The sequence below is a fragment of the Cyanistes caeruleus genome, chromosome 2 (assembly GCF_971803275.1).
Source record: "Cyanistes caeruleus chromosome 2, bCyaCae1.hap1.1, whole genome shotgun sequence".
Taxonomy (NCBI): Eukaryota; Metazoa; Chordata; class Aves; order Passeriformes; family Paridae; genus Cyanistes; species Cyanistes caeruleus.
In genome coordinates this window covers 121,251,443-121,269,662 of record NC_141702.1, presented here as the reverse complement: position 1 = coordinate 121,269,662, position 18,220 = coordinate 121,251,443, and the positions used below count along the sequence as shown (strand labels likewise).

At 52.0% G+C, this 18,220-nt stretch overlaps 1 long non-coding RNA gene across 2 annotated transcripts; it reads right to left on the bottom strand.

The window, feature by feature from the left end:
- Window positions 1-4,872: 4,872 nt before the first annotated feature.
- On the bottom strand, window positions 4,873-8,937 carry LOC147655206 (uncharacterized). Of its 2 annotated transcripts, XR_015283945.1 has the most exons (3): window positions 8,808-8,906; window positions 6,906-8,147; window positions 4,873-5,947 (listed from the first exon to the last, which is right to left on the bottom strand). It is a non-coding gene; the product is annotated as an uncharacterized LOC147655206 (long non-coding RNA). The 2 variants fall into 2 exon arrangements; XR_015283944.1 differs by having other exon boundaries at window positions 4,873-8,147; window positions 8,808-8,937.
- Between the last annotated feature and the right edge of the window lie 9,283 nt (window positions 8,938-18,220).

The following is an 18,220-nucleotide window of genomic DNA, read 5'->3' as shown; positions in this document are numbered from 1 at the left end:
TTTGGAAGGCGCTCTTGAGAAAGAGCCAAAGTCTGTGAGCAGATTTTTTTTGAAAGCTCAGAGGCTGGTGGGCACCAGTCTCCAAATGATTCTCCAGTGGCTGCTGCTTCATCCCGGTTCCGCTGAAGAACTTGGAACATCATAGAAGCAGAAATAAACAAACAGATAATTTCCTCTATACAAGGCATGGTGCTGGATGTGCTGTATATTCCACGTCTCTGTCCTGCACAGAGAAGTCAACCAAGCACAGAAGGGAGATAAGAGCATTTGTTCCCACAAGGAACATGGAGAGGATGAAAAACAAGTTTTCTGTTGTGTTCCATGCAGGGCTGTTTATAATGCCTGTGACTATTTTTAAGCCTGAGAAATGAAGGGCTGCCAGCTGCAGCTGAGGGAAGGTGCATTGTATTCTGGAGCACTGTCAGGTGAACAGAGCAGATACTTGTTACCCAGCAGCCAGCACAGGGACATCGGTGACACCACCCTCCCCATCCCTCTCCTTGGCAGAAGTCTGGCTGCAGGCACTGTCCTGGTAAGTGGAACTGCGTGCCTGCTACTGGGCTGACACCAACATTCACAGGGACAATGTCACTGTGAAAAACCTTCCAAAAGATATTGCTGGGTGGAAAAGGCAATCTCTAGGTGTAGAGGAGGAGCAAGGTCTGCTGTTGCTGCTGCCTGTTCTGTAAGACCATGTTTGGCGGTATGGAGACATGGGCAGGATGAGGGCATGGGCAGGATGGAGGCACAGATGGAATGGAGGCACAAGCAGCCAGGAGTACCCTGCCCCTGTTGGAACAGAGGAAGGATAGCTGCCTGTGAGGCTGCCCCAAGAACCAGGGATGGAGAGCAAATCAGAGAACATCAGAGATACTCCAGCTCCTTTGGCAAGGTGAACAGCCAGCCCCTTACAATCTCTCACCCCACTGCTGACACACAGGAACTCCTGGATACTGACAGCAGCTATTTTCAACAGCCTCTGACACAGTAGAGTGAGAAATAATTTCCCAGAGCCAGAATCTCTCTTTTGAGTGTTTTGGAGAGGTCTGAGGCCACCCAAACTCATGCTGTAGAGTATCACGGACTCTGGAACTGGCTCCCCAGGGAAGTGGTCACAGCCTGAAGCCTGACAGAAGTCAAAGAAGCATTTGGAAAATGCTCTCAAGCAGATGGTGGGATTTTGGGAATTGTCCTGTGCAGGGCCAGGAGTTGAACTCAGTGATTCCTCCAGCAGCAGGATGTGTCCATCATCCAGTGTCTGCGCTATGGGGACTCAGGAATAGCAGACAAAGATGTCAGTGCTTTGAAGGACTCCAACCAGGGGCAGGAATCTTTCAATGAACCTCCTTGGCCAGACTCAACTTCCTAGAGGTAACAGAGGGGTTTTGCTCCAAAGCAGAAATTCCCAAGCACTGCTGACGGCCCCACCCCAGTCAGACCAGTCACACCAGGGATCACAGCCCTGGCCAGAGGCACAGCTCTGACTCTGGGCAGGGCTGGGGGGGCAAAGAGCTGTGCTGGGAGCAGCCCCTTGGCAGGGACACTGCCCACAGGGATACCCCCAGTGCTGTGGGGCAGTTCCACTACAGAAATAGTTTTAGCAGTTTGGACTCACTGGTACAATGATAAAGTAAGGAAACTTCCAAATTAAACCCCACAGGGATATCCACTGAGGGGAATTTCATTTGCTGACATACCTAAGCCATGGCCAAGGTTGTACAGGACAAGTGTCTCAGCCACTGTTGCAAGCACCGGAGGGACTCTTACTACAGAGTCATGGAATCATTAAGGCTGAATGGCAGAAAACATTTCCAAAAAGGGCTGGAAGCAAACGGCTGTGCTGAGGGGAAATACAAAGGGCAGGGCAGAGCTTGGGATTGCAGCAAGACCATCCAAGTGGCGCTGGCTTTGGCAAAGCAGCACCTGTAATTTCATGTTCATCCAGCCCCCAGGCTGGCCGAGCTGTGCAGTTTGTGCAGCACAGAGCAGCCCTCAGCCCTGGCCAGCAGCCCTCGCCGACACCCAGGGTTGACCCACGCCCACCCACACCACCGCTGCCCACTGCTCCTGGCTCACCTGCCATCCCTCTGCTGCCAGAAGCAAAGACCAAGGAAAATGTCTGTATTTACCACTGAGAGCTGCCTGAAACCTTCCTCAGACCTCCAGACCTGCTATATCCAAATGACAAGTGACTGTCAAAGTAGGAGCTCAACGCAGTGCACAAGTTTAGACCTTTCCCATAGTTTTGGAGATATTTGTGCACAACCAGGCAGGCTGGGCTTAACACACACTCCAGTGGAAAAGGGCAACTTCCCAGACCTAGACCTGGAGCAAAGTGTCCGGGGTGGCTCGTTTTCATTGCTAAATCCCCCAGAAAACATCCACAAGCAAAACAGAGAAAGGGACTTGGAACAGAAGAATTTGAAAGCCTAAACAAAGGTCAAACCACAAGTGTTTGAGCAGTGTGGGAAAAGCTGCCTGCCCTTACCTCCTTTTCCAAAGGACATCATACCGTGTTCTTATTTTACCTCCTGCAGTAGTGACAGCCTTCCCAGCCTCACGGTAGCGCAAATGTCTTGTTGAAAGCTCCCAACAACATGCCACAATATCAGCAGATGCCTGTACTTGTGCAACGCCTGCCTGCCCCAGCGCCGATCGCTATTTGCTAATACAAATCCTTACTTTTCATGTCAGTGCGCCTCTCCAGTGCAAACAGCAAGTCGGAAGGTGACCCTGGTTAAAGGTTCCTGATAACCTGTAGCAAGATAGTGACTTGGCTTATTTTCACTTACATATTTCCCTGGAGAAGCTGTAGCTGTCAGGAACCTGGATTCAAGCAGAAGTCCATAAAATCTCATGCAGTGTCTACCTGAGCTGAGGAGGAGGAGCTGGACATAAACTGAAACTGTTTGGACACCAAAAGCACTTGGCAAAATAGAAACAAAACGCAACTAGTCCCCATGATACGCAGCCAGCCACACCACTGCCTCTAGTGTCCAGTTTCCCAACTGGAACACTTTCCCAGGGATATTAGCTTGAGGGGGCTCAGCCAAGCCCCTGCTCGCAGCCCACTCCATGCAGATGCAAGTCAGGGATCACAGTCCCGTTCTCCCGGAGGGGTGGGAAGGCTGGGGCTGGGTTTAGGGAGGTTGGCGGCCACTGAGAGACTTGGCTGCCAGAGTGCTAGTGCTGGAAAAGGCCCCGCAGTCATGCTTTTGGAATGCTCCCCTGCTCCTAAGACATTACACAATTATTTCCCCTCCCCGCAAACCCCCCTAATATAAATGTTTAAGAATGAGCTCAGCAGTAAAGAAAGGGAACTTTTTTTCCTTTTTCTGAAGAAAACACAGAGCGGCCACTCCATAAGCAAGGCTGTCCATGGGGACACTGCTGGAGCAGGGGCTGTGGGGACGGATGTGGGATGGGGCAGCAGCCCCCAGGCTCCCATCCCAGGTCAGACACTGCCTGGGAGACCAGGCAACTTGGGACCCACAGCCCAAGGCCACCGTCAAGGGATGACAACCCGCATCAACGAAAGTGCAGCTGACCCACCCTCACCACACCCAGGGACCCCCAGCCCAGGCACGTTCACCCCACCCTGTCGCACTGCATCCCACCCAGCAGCCCAGCTGGGCCACCCACCCTATGCCCCATTCCCCCACCCTTGCACTGACCCCACACCCCAGTAACCCCAACTTTAAGCCCATACCTGACCAGAGGCAGTAACCCCACACCCCATTAGGAACGCAGATCTCAGTCCCTCCAAACCCGACAAGGAAACCCTGACCCCAGTTCCCCCAAGCCCCAGCAGTAACCACGAAGCCCTGTTTCTCCGGACTCCACCAGTAACTTAGACCCCACCACAACCAGTAACCCAGACCTCAGTTCCCCCAGATCCCAGCTCGGGCCCCCCTCCCCACCAGTATCCCCCCGTCCCCGGCTGTCCCCGCTCCGCTCGGCTCCCCCGGACCCCGCACCTCTCTCGGCCTCTGCCCGGTCCCGCTCCCTTCTCCAGTTCTGTCCCGGCCCCGCCGCGCGGCTCCGGGCACCGCCCCGAGCGGGGCCGTACCGTGATGGGCTGTACCGAGCCGTGATGGGCTGTACCGAGCCGTGCGGGACTGTACCGGGGGCAGAGCGGGAACGCGGGCCCGTGCGGGGCCGGGCGGGGCCGAGCAGACCAGAGCCGACCCGACTCTACCCGAGCCGTGCCTACTCGGGTCTCTACCCGAGCCGTGCCTACTCGGGTCTCTACCCGGGCCGTGCCTACTCGGGTCTCTACCCGGGCCGTGCCTACTCGGGTGTCTACCCGGGCCGGGGCTACTCGGGTGTCTACCCGGGCCGTGCCTACTCGGGTGTCTACCCGGGCCGGGGCTACTCGGGTGTCTACCCGGGCCGGGGCTACTCGGCTGTCTACCCGGGCCGGGGCTACTCGGGTGTCTACCCGGGCCGGGGCTACTCGGCTGTCTACCCGAGCCGGGGCTACTCGGCTGTCTACCCGAGCCGGGGCTACTCGGCTGTCTACCCGAGCCGGGGCTACTCGGCTGTCTACCCGAGGCGACCCGAGCCGCGCCGACCCGAGCCGCGCCGACCCGAGCCGCGCCGACCCGAAGTCAAAGAAGCATTTGGAAAATGCTCTCAAGCAGATGGTGGGATTTTGGGAATTGTCCTGTGCAGGGCCAGGAGTTAAACTCAGTGATTCTTGTGGATACCTTCCAGTTCTGTACTGCATGATTCCAGAATCACTGCAGTGCCTCGACCAAGCTGTGGCTCTGTATAGTGCCTCCCCATGGCAATCCCAGCAACCACTAACACAGGTCTGCCTGGCTTCCCTGAGGAGCTACTCTCTCTCATGTCCTGGAGGTTTGATGTGTGTTCATCAAATTGAAAAAGGATTTAAAAATAAAGGAGTATCATAAACACCCTAAACAATCAGATCTATATAGCATGTTGTCAATATAGATAACATTATTTAAATAATAAGCTCAGAACTTTCACCTGTAAATTAAAACCTCTTATTGAAATATATGCTGATTACAAGGCAAATGTCTTTGTTTTAATTATCTTAATTATGGGCTTTTAACGTCAAGAATCTGAATAATAATAATAATCTGAATAATTAATATAATTATCTGAATAAAATAATCTAAATAAAATAAAATAAAAAATCGTAATAATCTGAAATAAAAACACTCATAAATGGCAGCATGTAACAACAATAGCTGCAGCTGCTGGCACTTGGACTGGGCTGTCAGGGTGAGGAATTACGTGATTCCTGGGGAGGGCATGGTGGGTGGTGGGTGTGCAGGGAGACTATAGGGCTGAGAACAGTGTCTGAACATACCTGTCACATGAAGTGATGGTGGCAGCTTGGACTAACTGCATTTATCATCCCCAGTTGTATAGCTCCCACCCCTGAGTACTGCATGTGGGGGAGAGTTGCTTGCGAGTGGGAAGAGAAGGAGACTGGGCTGGTGCATGTGTACTCAGTTAATTTTAATTAGTTAATTAATTTAGTTAGTTGATGAGTTTTCCATTGTTTTGTCCTACCTGGGTGAGGCACAGCTGTGACTGCTGCATCCCTGGAGAAATGCTTGCCATGGACCAGGTCTGAGAAAGGCCTATCAGCTGTGCCCCTTCCACGAATGAGTCTGACAGTGCTTGGGGCAGAAGATCCCACAGCCACAGGGTCCAAGCAGCTACCTCCTGCAGCATGTGCCTCCTCACAGGGCACTGAGCTCAGTCCGTGGGCACTGGGATATTAGGCAAAGCCATTTCCAAGCAAAGGAGATGTGCTGATCTCTGCTTCTCAGTAGACAGGCTGCAATTCCCACTCCACAATGGTATGTGGAGAAGGAGAATTAACTTGCATTTTCTCTGGTTCACCACTAGCAATTTCATTCCCCCTTTTGGGCTCCTGCTTCCACTCCCATTGCCTGTTCCTGAAAAACTAATTTTCAGACGCTCATTAGGATGGTGTGTCATTGGAGTGTCCTGCCTCATCCTCAGCACACTGTGTGCTCAGTTGTCCTACTGCCTTTAGAAGTGCCCCCAGAGAGGGTTTCTGCTATGCTCCCAGCCTTGCAAGACATTTTGGAGAAAACCAGTGAGCTGAAGGGCAGATTGGCAGGCAGATTCAGATTGTTTTTCTTTTCTAGCTGGACATAGAGAAATAGGAAATCTTTAGAGACCTTGAAAAGGAAAAGTACTTCCCTCTGAATTGCTAAACCGATGGCATGGCTCAGAATAGCCTCTGAAGGGAGAGGGAAGATGAATGACATGAGGCATTCAGCACCTTTTCTTACTGTGCACTAGTTGTGAAATTTAAAAAGTGAAGTATCAAGGCACGTGCAGGCGAAGGGGAATGGCCAGTCACGCTGTGGACGTTTGGAGGAGTGTGTTATTATGTAAAGCAAATTGCGGAAAGGTTAGCAAATACCGCTGCTTCCCTCGGGAGCTCTTCTCTTGCCAAAGCCATTAGTGCACTGGCAGGATAACAGATCCTCTCTGCTAATTCTCTAGGTCATAAGCAAATTGAGACAGAAAAGCTGATCTGCTATCAATCTACATTAGGCACAGGAGTCCAGCTCACCTGTCCAGCAGCCACTGGTTTACAGAAAGTTTAAGGCTGGAATATCAAATTATAATTAAACTGATCCCATTTTGCTCACTGCTCAGGCAGGCTGTGCATAGAGCTCTGGGACAGGGCTGTACAATTCTTGCTGTCCCCAGGTGAGAGCACGGCACAGGGAGGGCAATTCCTCAGACAGTGCCCCGGGACTTCCACCGTGCTGCTTCATCCTTTCAGGGAAATCCACAGCCATGGTGTTGCAGCTATGCTCCATGTCCAGGGGCTCTGGGGTTGCGGCCCCACAGGGAGGGCTCGGATTCAGGCAGTTTGTGCTTACCTCAGAGTCTTGATGCCAGCTCACAGTTGTGCAGCTTGCAATTTGGAAAGGGACAGATCAGGGAAATGTTGCATATGGGATGTGGGAAACTCCTTCCCTAGAGAGGAAGGGGTGAGTGAGGGCAGGAGGAGGCAGAGTTTTTTCTAGAAACAACCCAAGTATCTCCCAGCATGGGCAGAAAGAGTTTTCGATAACCTCAATATAAACTGCTTAGTGCGATTAAAACAACCCGCTCTCATGGAAGGGAAAGCATTCCTCCCAGGGAGGATTAAGCCCAGGTCTGGAGCCCCTCCCTCCATGGACACACCAGTCTGTGGATGAGTACCCTGGGCATGGCAGGTGCTGGGACAGTGGTCTTCTCTGCCATGCGTGCAGAGAGGTTTAGCCTGGATATTAGGTAAAGGGTATTCCCACAGCAGGTGGTTGAGCACTTGAACAGGGTCCCCAGGGAATGGTCATGGCCCCAAGGCTGCTAGAGCTCAAGAAGCATCTGGACAATGCTCTCAGGCACAGGGTGGATTTTGGTGTTCTGTGCAGGGCCAGGAGTTGATCCATGCAGATCCCTTCCACCTCAGAATATGTGCTTCCATGACTTCAAACACAAGTGGTGCCTGCAAAACCTCCAGAGTCACATTTGCAGTGAACAAAGACACCCACCTGCACATCATTTCAAATCCTGCCTTTGATCTCAGGTTCCGGTAACAACCTTCTCCCCATCCAATTACTTGTCTTACAATTGACATAGAAATATTAAATTCCTAAGAACTAAAGCGCTTTCAAAGTATAACCTACTTTCAAAGTAGACAAGATTTATCGTGGAAGCATTTGCTTTCTAGTCCTTGACATTATCAAAGTCACTGATGCCTCATCAGCAGCTCCATAAATGAGGCCTCCAAACACAATGTCTAGTTGCCTTTTGCTGAGCACTGTTTGCTGGCTGAGCTCTGATGATGGCAGTCTGGCACAAGTCCAGATTTTTGTTGGTGTTACATTTGGTCAGGGTGTGATTTCAGCAGAGGAACCCCAGCAAAGGCATTTGCCATTGCAGGGAAAGGAAGTCAAACAGCCATCGTGGAAGTGCTCCATCCCTAGAAGTGTTCAAGGCCAGGACGAAGCAACCTGGTCTAGTGAAGGTGTCCCTCCTCATGGCAAGGGTGGAATGAGATGAGCTTTAAAGTCACTTCCAACTCAAACCATTCTGTGATTCCATGATCCTTCAGAAGCAGCAACAGCAGGACACAACTGAGCAAAGAACAATTTGGTAAATGCTACTGTAGCAGGAGTCTTGACCTACAGATATCACTACAAAGTGACTATCCCAGAGGAGGACTTCCCTGTAAGGGTCACACCACTGCCTCACAGCCACATCCAGCCCCTTCTGCCTCCCTGGTGGCACTAGAGCTGGTCCTGGCTGCGCCCCTCTGACTGTGTGGCAGGTGGTGGCCCTGTCACCATCCCCTATGACTCTATAACCATGTGACCATGGTGTGCTGTGGGCATCCTTCTGCTGCCACACACTTCCAGGCGCAATCAAGTCTGTCCTGCAACCCTCTGACCATTGCTGAGTAGCAGAGGCAGCCGCTGGCAATGTGGGCTCACTGCTGCTAGCCACAGCATCCAGAAAACAGCTCAAATTAAAACTGGGAAACCTTTGCAATGGAGCAAGCACCATGCTTCTGGTGGCGGCGGCAGCAGCAGCAGCAGCAGCAGCAATGGTGCCCCTGGTCGACACCTCTGCCTGGTCCCAGCTCTCATCATAAATTGCTGCACTAACCTACATGGAGAGGCATTAACTTTCTCTCCTAAAACAAGGTGCAATTAGTTGGGCTTAAAAGAACACCAAGCAGTGCTAATTACTCTCTAAAAGATGAATAGAATTAAGCCAGAGAAGCAGAAAATTACCTTTGTGGGAGATCTGTTGCAGAGTTTAACTGAACAAGGATGGTAGCTGGATTGACAATGAAGAATTTGTCTTTTAACACCAGTTCACAAGCACCTTGACTATCACCGTTTTTTTGCTCCTGGAAATCACCTAGAGTTTGAATTAATAATTTAATAATAAATAATAACGAGCTAATAAATAATTAATCAATATTTACTTAATAATTAATAAATAATATTTAATTAATATTTAATTAATAATCAATAAATAAAAATTAATAAGTATTAGCTAACGAATAAATAATAAATATTTAATTAAATAATTAATGATAAGTAATATTTAATAGTATTAAATTATAATTAGTAAATAATAACAATCTAATAAATAAAAAATATTTAATTAGATAATGATTAACAAATAGTATTTAATAATAGTAGATAATATTTAATCATTATTTATTAATACTTCGTTAAACTAATACATATAAGGATAACAAAATATCTTGTTAAAAGTAATTATAATAATAATAATTTTATTATTTTAATAAAACGAGCAAAATAAAGCAATGTAATAAAGAAAATCGTTATTATTTTAAGCAAAATCAAACTAAAATAATAAAAACGAAAAAAACCCAGCTTTATTCTCGATATTTTAAACATTATCTTCAATCCAGAAACTACAAAACAGCTCCTCTCTGTCCCGCAGAAACAACAGCTCGTCTCCCTGTGCCACTCCAGACCCCGCACCCGCCTCCAGCCGCCCGAAAAGCCCAGGACGTGGCAGAAAGAATTGGCCACGACCAGCCCCGCCGCCCCAGGACACCGCCGGCCCCCAGATCCTGGCCCCAGCAGACGCAGGCATGGCGCCCGACCTCACCGGCGCTCCCCAGTTCAGTGAGCGCAGTGCTCCCGTCCTGGCGCACCGGTGCTCCCTGGACCGCTCACGCCGCCGCCCGCCGCCGCCTCTCCGCCGCCGCCTCTCCACCGCTCGCCGCCGAACTAAGGGCCGCACCCCTCCAGCTCACGCTATTTATAGCCCACGGCCGGCCAGCCCAGCCAATCACAGCCCGAGGCAGCGCCGGGCCCGCCAATCCCAGCCCGCCCGTTCCTGCCGCGCTCGCCTCCGCGACCCCCCACTGTCCCCTCAGGCCCCGCTCCCGTGATCCCGCCCGCTCCCCGCCTTCTCCCCGTTTCTTTGGGCGAAGTTACGGCCGGGACCTGAACGGGGAGCCCCCGCCCACGCTTCCTGGGACCCAGCAGCACCTCTCGGGGCTGCGGCAGCTCGGCTGCACCGGCTCCCAAAGCGACAGCGGCCGGAGCGGCACCCCAGCAAAACGGGGGAGCGGGAACGGGCCACGACTGAGCGGGCTGAGCTTGGCGGGACCGCGCCTGGATTCAAAGGGCGGCTGTAATTGGCCACCTAGAACCATAACCTAGAACCCTGACCTAGAACCCTGACCTAGAACCCTGACCTAGAACCCTGACCTAGAACCATAACCTAGAACCCTGACCTAGAACCATAACCTAGAACCCTGATCTAGAACCCTGACCTAGAACCATAACCTAGAACCCTGACCTAGAACCCTGACCTAGAACCATAACCTAGAACCCTGATCTAGAGCCCTGACCTAGAACCATAACCTAGAACCCTGACCTAGAACCATAACCTAGAACCCTAACCTAGAACCATAACCTAGAACCCTGACCTAGAACCATAACCTAGAACCATAACCTACCCCTGACCTAGAACCATAACCTAGAACCATAACCTAGAACCCTGACCTAGAACCATAACCTAGAACCCTGACCTAGAACCAATCCACCAGGATTGGCGGAAGCTTTGAGGCTGCGGCCCATGGGAGCGCGAGGTGCTCAGTTAGGCAAAGCCAGGGGTGCTAGCAGGGTCCGCGATCGCCCTGGGCCCCGCTCGCCAGACTCCCGTCCCCTTCTCCGGCCCTCTCTATTGCCCTAGTCCCGCCTAAAAGGCCCCCGCAGAGCCTCTATGGGAGCGCCCCAGCGACACTCGGGGCAGGGGGCGGGGAGGGGTGTAGCCACCAGCTCGCCCGGGTGTGGTGCCAGCTCGCAAAGCTGCGATGGCAGCGCGGAGCAGGGAGCGGCGGTGCGGAGGGTGTGCACAGCTCGCTGCGGGCTCTGAGCGCCTCTTCCCTCGCAGCGGTTCCTCTTCTGCGGGGACTTGGACTGCCCGATTAGGTGTCTTCTCAGTAGACAGGCTGCAATTCCCACTCCACAGTGGCTATCACAGACGCAGGCAAAATCCCAGCTCTGCCAGCCATTTAAGCTCCCATGTTACGGTCCCATTATTTTGGCCCTGCCCATCTTGTTCTATTTCCAGTCACAGGACCCAGCACCAACATCCATATCACAGGCCTACAGTGATTCCAGCACACAGATCCGACAGTGGCAATCCCATTATCAGTCCCTATCCCAGCCCCACAGTGATTTCAGCACCAGTCCTACAGTGGCTATCAAAGACGCAGGCAAAGTCCCTAAGCCGAACCCATTTCAGCTCCCGTGTTACAGTCCCATAATTTTGACCCTACCCATCTTGTTCTATTTCCAATCACAGGACCCAGCCCCAACATCCATATCACAGGCCTACAGTGATTCCAGCACACAGATCCTACAGTGGCTATGTCATTGTCAGTCCCTATCCCACCCCACAGTGATTTCAGCTCTAGCCCTGGAGAGCCCTTCCCAGCCCCAGTGATTTCAGCTCTTGGCCCACAAGCTTTATTTCACTGCATGCTCTCTTCTTCCAGCACCAGATGCGTGTTTCTGCAATGCTGCTGGCTGAAACTTCTCCAGGTACAAGGCGCAGGATCTTCCTCCTGTCTCCAGCTCGGCAACATTTCAGCTCCCACCCTTGGGCCTAGAAGCCCACCCCACAGTCAATGTCCCCGCACCACAGTGAATTCAGCACCAGCCCTACAGCGGTTATCAAAGACGCAGGCAAAATCCCTAACGCGTTTCAGCTCCCCTGCTACGGACCCATTATTCTGCCCCTACCCATCTTGTTGTATTTCCAGTCACAGGACCCAGCCCCAACATCCATATCACAGGCCTACAGTGATTCCAGCACACAGATCCTACAGTGGCTATGTCATTGTCAGTCCCTATCCCAGCCCCACAGTGATTTCAGCTCTAGCCCTGGAGAGCCCTTCCCAGCCCCAGTGATTTCAGCTCTTGGCCCACAAGCTTTATTTAACTGCATGCTCTCTTCTTCCAGCTCCAGATGCGTGTTTCTTGAATGCTGCTGGCAGAAACTTCTCCAGGTACAAGGCGCAGGATCTTCCTCCTGTCTCCAGCTTGGCAACATTTCAGCTCCCACCCTAGGGCCTAGAAGCCCACCCCACAGTCAATGTCCCCGCCCCACTGTTAATTCAGCCGCAGCGCTACAGTGGCTATCAAAGACGCAGGCAAAATCCCTAAGGCGTTTCAGCTCCCCTGCTACGGTCCCATTATTTTGCCCCTACCCATCTTGTTCTATTTCCAATCACAGGACCCAGCCCCAACATCCATATCACAGGCCTACAGTGATTCCAGCACACAGATCCTACAGTGGCTATGTCATTGTCAGTCCCTATCCCAGCCCCACAGTGATTTCAGCTCTAGCCCTGGAGAGCCCTTCCCAGCCCCAGTGATTTCAGCTCTTGGCCCACAAGCTTTATTTAACTGCATGCTCTCTTCTTCCAGCTCCAGATGCGTGTTTCTTCAATGCTGCTGGCTGAAACTTCTCCAGGTACAAGGCGCAGGATCTTCCTCCTGTCTCCAGCTTGGCAACATTTCAACTCCCACCCGAGGGCCTAGAAGCCCACCCCACAGTCAATGTCCCCGCCCCACTGTGAATTCAGCACCAGCGCTACAGTGGCTATCAAAGACGCAGGCAAAATCCCGAACCCGAACCCAAACCCATTTCAGCTCCCGTGTTACAGTCCCATTATTTTGCCCCTACCCCTCTTGTTTTATTTCCAATCACAGGACGCAGCCCCAACATCCATATCACAGGCCTACAGTGATTCCTGCACACAGATCCTACAGTGGCAATCCCATTATCAGTCCCTATCCCAGCCCACAGTGTTTTCAGCTGTTGCCCTGGAGAGCCCTTCCCAGCCCCAGTGATTTCAGCTCTTGGCCCACAAGCTTTATTTCACTGCAAGCTCTTCTTCCAGCACCAGATGCATGTTTCTTCAATGCTTCCGGCTGAAACTTCTCCGGGTACAAGGCGCAGGTTTTTCCTCCTGTCTCCAGCTTGGCAACATTTCAGCTCCCACCCTAGGGCCTAGAAGCCCACCCAACAGTCAATGTTCCAGCCCCACAGTGATTTCAGCCGCAGCGCTACAGGGCCTATCAAAGACGCAGGCAAAACCTTGGCACTGCCAGCATTTCAGCTCCCATGTTATGGTCCCATTATTTTGCCCCTACCCATCTTGTTCAATTTCCAATCACAGGACCCAGCACCAACACCCATATCACAAGCCTACAGTGATTCCAGCACACAGATCCTACAGTGGCAATCCCAGTATCAGTCCCTATCCCAGCCCCACAGTGATTTCAGCTCTAGCCCTGGAGAGCCCTTCCCAGCCCCAGTGATTTCAGCTCTTGGCCCACAAGCTTTATTTAACTGCATGCTCTCTTCTTCCAGCTCCAGATGCGTGTTTCTTGAATGCTGCTGGCAGAAACTTCTCCAGGTACAAGGCGCAGGATCTTCCTCCTGTCTCCAGCTTGGCAACATTTCAGCTCCCACCCTAGGGCCTAGAAGTCCACCCCACAGTCAATGTCCCAGCCCCACAGTGATTTCAGCCGCAGCGCTACAGGGCCTATCAAAGACGCAGGCAAAACCTTGGCACTGCCAGCATTTCAGCTCCCATGTTATGGTCCCATTATTTTGCCCCTACCCATCTTGTTCTATTTCCAATCACAGGACCCAGCACCAACATCCATATCACAGGCCTACAGTGATTCCAGCACACAGATCCTAAAGTGGCAATCCCATTATCAGTCCTATCCCAGCCCCACAGTGATTTCAGCACCAGTCCTACAGTGGCTATCAAAGACGCAGGCAAAGTCCCTAAGCCGAACCCATTTCAGCTCCCGTGTTACAGTCCCATTATTTTGCCCCTACCCATCTTGTTCTATTTCCAATCACAGGACCCAGCCCCAACATCCATATCACAGGCCTACAGTGATTCCAGCACACAGATCCTACAGTGGCAATCCCATTATCAGTCCCTATCCCAGCCCCACAGTGATTTCAGCACCAGTCCTACAGTGGCTATCAAAGACGCAGGCAAATTCCCTAACGCGTTTCAGCTCCCCTGCTACGGTCCCATTATTTTGCCCCTACCCATCTTGTTCTATTTCCAGTCACAGGACCCAGCCACAACATCCATATCACAGGCCTACAGTGATTCCAGCACACAGATCCTACAGTGGCTATGTCATTGTCAGTACCTATCCCAGCCCCACAGTGATTTCAGCTCTAGCCCTGGAGAGCCCTTCCCAGCCCCAGTGATTTCAGCTCTTGGCCCACAAGCTTTATTTAACTGCATGGTCTCTTCTTCCAGCTCCAGATGCGTGTTTCTTGAATGCTGCTGGCAGAAACTTCTCCAGGTACAAGGCGCAGGATGTTCCTCCTGTCTCCAGCTTGGCAACATTTCAGCTCCCACCCTAGGGCCTAGAAGCCCACCCCACAGTCAATGTCCCCGCCCCAATGTTAATTCAGCAGCAGCGCTACAGTGGCTATCAAAGACGCAGGCAAAATCCCTAACGCGTTTCAGCTCCCCTGCTACGGTCCCATTATTTTGCCCCTTCCCATCTTGTTTTATTTCCAATCACAGGACCCAGCCCCAACATCCATATCACAGGCCTACAGTGATTCCAGCACACAGATCCTACAGTGGCTATGTCATTGTCAGTCCCTATCCCAGCCCCACAGTGATTTCAGCTCTAGCCCTGGAGAGCCCTTCCCAGCCCCAGTGATTTCAGCTCTTGGCCCACAAGCTTTATTTAACTGCATGGTCTCTTCTTCCAGCTCCAGATGCGTGTTTCTTGAATGCTGCTGGCAGAAACTTCTCCAGGTACAAGGCGCAGGATCTTCCTCCTTTCTCCAGCTTGGCAACATTTCAACTCCCACCCTAGGGCCTAGAAGCCCACCCCACAGTCAATGTTCCAGCCCCACTGTGAATTCAGCAGCAGCGCTACAGTGGCTATCAAAGACGCAGGCAAAATCCCGAACCCGAACCCGAACCCATTTCAGCTCCCGTGTTACAGTCCCATTATTTTGCCCCTACCCCTCTTGTTTTATTTCCAATCACAGGACGCAGCCCCAACATCCATATCACAGGCCTACAGTGATTCCTGCACACAGATCCTACAGTGGCAATCCCATTATCAGTCCCTATCCCAGCCCACAGTGTTTTCAGCTGTTGCCCTGGAGAGCCCTTCCCAGCCCCAGTGATTTCAGCTCTTGGCCCACAAGCTTTATTTCACTGCAAGCTCTTCTTCCAGCACCAGATGCATGTTTCTTCAATGCTTCCGGCTGAAACTTCTCCGGGTACAAGGCGCAGGTTTTTCCTCCTGTCTCCAGCTTGGCAACATTTCAGCTCCCACCCTAGCGCCTAGAAGCCCACCCAACAGTCAATGTTCCAGCCCCACAGTGATTTCAGCCGCAGCGCTACAGGGCCTATCAAAGACGCAGGCAAAACCTTGGCACTGCCAGCATTTCAGCTCCCATGTTATGGTCCCATTATTTTGCCCCTACCCATCTTGTTCAATTTCCAATCACAGGACCCAGCACCAACACCCATATCACAGGCCTACAGTGATTCCAGCACACAGATCCTACAGTGGCAATCCCAGTATCAGTCCCTATCCCAGCCCCACAGTGATTTCAGCTCTAGCCCTGGAGAGCCCTTCCCAGCCCCAGTGATTTCAGCTCTTGGCCCACAAGCTTTATTTAACTGCATGCTCTCTTCTTCCAGCTCCAGATGCGTGTTTCTTGAATGCTGCTGGCAGAAACTTCTCCAGGTACAAGGCGCAGGATCTTCCTCCTGTCTCCAGCTTGGCAACATTTCAGCTCCCACCCTAGGGCCTAGAAGCCCACCCCACAGTCAATGTCCCCGCCCCACTGTTAATTCAGCCGCAGCGCTACAGTGGCTATCAAAGACGCAGGCAAAATCCCTAAGGCGTTTCAGCTCCCCTGCTACGGTCCCATTATTTTGCCCCTACCCATCTTGTTCTATTTCCAATCACAGGACCCAGCCCCAACATCCATATCACAGGCCTACAGTGATTCCAGCACACAGATCCTACAGTGGCTATGTCATTGTCAGTCCCTATCCCAGCCCCACAGTGATTTCAGCTCTAGCCCTGGAGAGCCCTTCCCAGCCCCAGTGATTTCAGCTCTTGGCCCACAAGCTTTATTTAACTGCATGGTCTCTTCTTCCAGCTCCAGATGCGTGTTTCTTCAATGCTGCTGGCTGAAACTTCTCCAGGTACAAGGCGCAGGATCTTCCTCCTGTCTCCAGCTTGGCGACATTTCAACTCCCACCCGAGGGCCTAGAAGCCCACCCCACAGTCAATGTCCCCGCCCCACTGTGAATTCAGCAGCAGCGCTACAGTGGCTATCAAAGACGCAGGCAAAATCCCGAACCCGAACCCGAACCCATTTCAGCTCCCGTGTTACAGTCCCATTATTTTGCCCCTACCCCTCTTGTTTTATTTCCAATCACAGGACGCAGCCCCAACATCCATATCACAGGCCTACAGTGATTCCTGCACACAGATCCTACAGTGGCAATCCCATTATCAGTCCCTATCCCAGCCCACAGTGTTTTCAGCTGTTGCCCTGGAGAGCCCTTCCCAGCCCCAGTGATTTCAGCTCTTGGCCCACAAGCTTTATTTCACTGCAAGCTCTTCTTCCAGCACCAGATGCATGTTTCTTCAATGCTTCCGGCTGAAACTTCTCCGGGTACAAGGCGCAGGTTTTTCCTCCTGTCTCCAGCTTGGCAACATTTCAGCTCCCACCCTAGCGCCTAGAAGCCCACCCAACAGTCAATGTTCCAGCCCCACAGTGATTTCAGCCGCAGCGCTACAGGGCCTATCAAAGACGCAGGCAAAACCTTGGCACTGCCAGCATTTCAGCTCCCATGTTATGGTCCCATTATTTTGCCCCTACCCATCTTGTTCAATTTCCAATCACAGGACCCAGCACCAACACCCATATCACAGGCCTACAGTGATTCCAGCACACAGATCCTACAGTGGCTATGTCATTGTCAGTCCCTATCCCAGCCCCACAGTGATTTCAGCTCTAGCCCTGGAGAGCCCTTCCCAGCCCCAGTGATTTCAGCTCTTGGCCCACAAGCTTTATTTAACTGCATGCTCTCTTCTTCCAGCTCCAGATGCGTGTTTCTTCAATGCTGCTGGCAGAAACTTCTCCAGGTACAAGGCGCAGGATCTTCCTCCTGTCTCCAGCTTGGCAACATTTCAGCTCCCACCCTAGGGCCTAGAAGTCCACCCCACAGTCAATGTCCCAGCCCCACAGTGATTTCAGCCGCAGCGCTACAGGGCCTATCAAAGACGCAGGCAAAACCTTGGCACTGCCAGCATTTCAGCTCCCATGTTATGGTCCCATTATTTTGCCCCTACCCATCTTGTTCTATTTCCAATCACAGGACCCAGCCCCAACATCCATATCACAGGCCTACAGTGATTCCAGCACACAGATCCTACAGTGGCAATCCCATTATCAGTCCTATCCCAGCCCCACAGTGATTTCAGCACCAGTCCTACAGTGGCTATCAAAGACGCGGGCAAAGTCCCTAAGCCGAACCCATTTCAGCTCCCGTGTTACAGTCCCATTATTTTGCCCCTACCCATCTTGTTCTATTTCCAATCACAGGACCCAGCCCCAACATCCATATCACAGGCCTACAGTGATTCCAGCACACAGATCCTACAGTGGCTATGTCATTGTCAGTCCCTATCGCTGCCCACAGTGATTTCAGCTCTAGCCCTGGAGAGCCCTTCCCAGCCCCAGTGATTTCAGCTCTTGGCCCACAAGCTTTATTTCACTGCAAGCTCTTCTTCCAGCACCAGATGCGTGATTCTGCAATGCTTCCGGCTGAAACTTCTCCAGGTACAAGGCACAGGATCTTCCTCCTGTCTCCAGCTCGGCAACATTTCAGCTCCCACCCTTGGGCCTAGAAGCCCACCCCACAGTCAATGTCCCCGCCCCACTGTGAATTCCGCACCAGCCCTACAGTGGCTATCAAAGACGCAGGCAAAATCCCTAACGCGTTTCAGCTCCCCTGCTACGGTCCCATTATTTTGCCCCTACCCATCTTGTTCTATTTCCAGTCACAGGACTCAGCCCCAACATCCATATCACAGGCCTACAGTGATTCCAGCAC